Source organism: Triticum aestivum, chromosome 1B (assembly GCF_018294505.1).
Source record: "Triticum aestivum cultivar Chinese Spring chromosome 1B, IWGSC CS RefSeq v2.1, whole genome shotgun sequence".
NCBI lineage: Eukaryota > Viridiplantae > Streptophyta > Magnoliopsida > Poales > Poaceae > Triticum > Triticum aestivum.
In genome coordinates, this window is record NC_057795.1 from 90,189,207 (window position 1) to 90,192,579 (window position 3,373).

The 3,373-nt window shown below is 41.2% G+C and overlaps 1 long non-coding RNA gene across 2 annotated transcripts; it reads right to left on the bottom strand.

Annotated features, from left to right (window-relative positions):
* Positions 1-352: 352 nt before the first annotated feature.
* Positions 353-3,167, bottom strand: LOC123109216 (uncharacterized). Of its 2 annotated transcripts, XR_006452510.1 has the most exons (5): positions 2,690-3,167; positions 2,512-2,605; positions 2,078-2,119; positions 1,238-1,380; positions 353-692 (listed from the first exon to the last, which is right to left on the bottom strand). It is a non-coding gene; the product is annotated as an uncharacterized lncRNA (long non-coding RNA). The 2 variants fall into 2 exon arrangements; XR_006452508.1 differs by having other exon boundaries at positions 353-1,380.
* Between the last annotated feature and the right edge of the window lie 206 nt (positions 3,168-3,373).

Here is a 3,373-nt window from a genome sequence, read left to right on the forward strand (position 1 = left end):
CAAATTAACTCACTGTAAATTTTAGCATTAAAGAACCATGATGTAAAGTGCAATATCATGCTGCGGAATGTTACTAACTGCTTATGATTTTCAAAATAGGTAGTATATGCATGTGTGTCAATGTTTATCACGACAACAGAAGGAAAGAATCAAAATTCTAAAAATCAGAACTGGAAAACACCATGTGTAATTATTTGTTATATTCACAGCATTCATTGTTTGCTCATTATTAAATATAAGCTAATCTGACTAAATGTTTGATCCGCTATCCCCAATAATTATTTGTTATATTATATTCACAACATGTATTGTTTGCTCATCATCAAATATAAGCCAAATCCGGCCAAATGTGTTGATCTGGTACGAAAAATTTCAATGATCCAGATTTGTAATGTTACAGAACTATCAAAAACAACATCGTAGTTCTAAATTTGTAGCAGTGCTTTACTTCTAGCACCTAAAATCAACTGTGCCTATTAATCAACCATGACAAAGTTTATGTCGTAAACAACATTATCAATCATGGTGCTTGTGAATCATGAATATTGCCAAAACTGTAGTTCCCTTCCTCCCCAGAAATTAACAAAAAACAAAACAATACAACACCTACTTCTCACTCATATTTCCAAATGACTTTCATAAGGCACGGAGAGCTGTTCCGATGAGAAAACAGATAAAAAGCTTCTATAATCCTGGGAGATCAGCGAAACATGTGAAACATTAAAGTAACAGTGAATGACAGACCGAAATGCAAAAGAATGAATTAGAATGACAATTTACAGTCCCTAGCAACTGCAACAAACTGTAGTTCTACAAGTGCGTACATCTATCTTCTTATACTGATACTGAAGCCAAGAATCAAAACAACACTATGAGGTCTATCTAAACTGACACCATACATGTTAGCAAAGCCATGACTGCATGTGAAAGCATATATTTATACTTTTTAATTAGCAGCAAGTATATACTACATACTGGAATAATTTCGGGCATTTAATTGAAGAATCATAAATTGAATTGTTACCAGAAAAAGTATTGCCTATGTTGATCTTTAAAGCTTTTCTTTTTTGCTGTGGTCATGTTCTATAAACTTCAAATATTATGCATAATTTGTATTCTATCTCAAACAAAACTGAACAATAGGTCTATACCTCATTCTTATGACATACCTGACTGCCATACAAAATAATAGGCTACATCAAATTTTGTGACAGAAGCTAAAAAGTAGAAATCTTACATCTTTTTCAAAGCTCTGGTGTTTGTTGGCTTGGAGCTCCTGAACCTGCTTTTCGCGTACAGTGCAGGTGAAATCTTAGCCTGTTGTTATAGTCAAAGTACGATCTCCACTGAAATCCTCCCCTTGGGCCGCCATCTCCAAACCTTCATGTGTCAGAGGAAAACATAATAAAACATGCCAAACGGATTGAGAAAAGTGACATAATAAGTAGTATCTATTTTTAGTTGCAGTAGAAACATCAAGGCTAGGATTAACTATTTTTTCGTTGTGCACTACATCTGCTGCTGCACACAAAAATGATCATTGCATTCTTCCAAATCCAGAATGTCCAGTCTTTGCCAATCTAGCTCATTATAATCATCATATAGGGAAGCTCAACATTGAGAAAAGAAAAAAGATAAATAGACAAAGAAGATATTATTGCCATATTTTTGCTAGAAGATAACTCAGCCTATATGACTATATCGATTTAGACAAAGATATTTACCCAAGATCCTTCTCTCTAATTATCAAAAATCATGCTTGGAGTCAAAACCAAGCAAACTTGCATCTTGATCAGCCTACACTTTATACTTACAACAGCAACCGTATACTGCACAAATTATCAACAATACAAACTGAAAGACATGCAGTTCTTGTTTGAGAACTGCCTACACGCATATCATCCACTTTATACTTACAACACCGGCTGTACACTGCACATTATCGTGCAGTTATTGTTTGAGAACCTCTTGTTTGAGACCCGAAGAGAGTTGTGATATGTAATATATAGCAAAAATTTGCAACGTGGAAGATCAGAACACAGAATTCAAATTAATTTGGTGAATGAATGATACTTACACAATCTGAATCTGATGCTGCCGATGCAGGCCGTGCTCACTGCTGTAGAAGGTGTATATAAAAGTTCAGTACCCTGTTCCTCCTTTCCAAATCTACCAGACTGCTTAATTTACAAACAAAGAAACTTGTGCTGCTTGCCATGGGAGAGATGGTGGCGGGGAAAACACAACCTTAGAAAACATGATGCTTGTATAACCCCAGAAACGTCAATGATTTGACATGAGTGTCACAGGCGGCCAAGCAAATATGCTACTTATCAACACACGCATGCACGCACAGTACATGTTATCTATCAAAGTAACAACAAATCAGAGACAAATGCCTCATGTTGTCCCCACGGTTCAATGGAATGGATTGTATCTAATCAGGACATCCAATCAGTGGTGTCATCATCACAATGAACCCACGAACATGTACAACAAGGGAGCAGGTACCTTTCTCTGCTTGGAGCTCCTTGTGCGGGTCATTGGAGCTCCTTGTGCGGGTCATGTCGTGGATGCCCTCCATGGAAGGAACGAACTGCTGCTGCTGCTCCAGACCGAATCAAATCAATGTGGTGCAATGTAGACCCTGCAATCCATCCATATACAGAACCATGGCGTCAGCACTCACCAGGGTCGGACCTTGACGAGCAGCTCCATGGCATGGGTCTCCTTGACGAGCAGGTCCGGTCCTGCCGCGGATCGTGCCGCCACCATGTATCTCCCTCTCCTCTCCTCTCGGGATTCAAGCGGTCGTCGAGGGAGAAGAGAAGGGGCGAAGGGGACTACAAGGACTTCGCGCCACCGCGCCCGATCCTTCCGTCTCCCGCACCCGTCCGCCATCACCGGCTCCGGCAAGTTCTTGCCTGGGACACCACACCGCCCCTCTTTTCTCCCTTCTTCTCTCCCTCACCACATTGTTTCTTTTCTGCCATGGATCCGCCCAGGAAGCCGCGCTCCGGCCTTCCTCGTCGTCACCGGCGACCCCCGCCTCTCCGCCGGCCTTCGGATCCGCCACCCCAGCCCCTGCCGTCCACGGATCCGCCCCCTCAAGCTCCAGCCGCTCGAGCCGCCGCGTTGACCCGATCCGATCCAGAAGGTGCGCTCGAGTGTCCTCCAGCCGTTCCACGTAAAGAAGACCGCGGGTTGAATATACAAACTACAGGGTCTTTTTTGTAAAAACGAAACGTTTTCTCAAATTAGCCACTTAAAAAGGGACTGCGGGTCGAGTAAGGAAAACCACAGGGGCTTTTTGAAAAAACTTATATATATATATATATATATAGGGAAAAGCAAACCTATGCAACAATTTTGT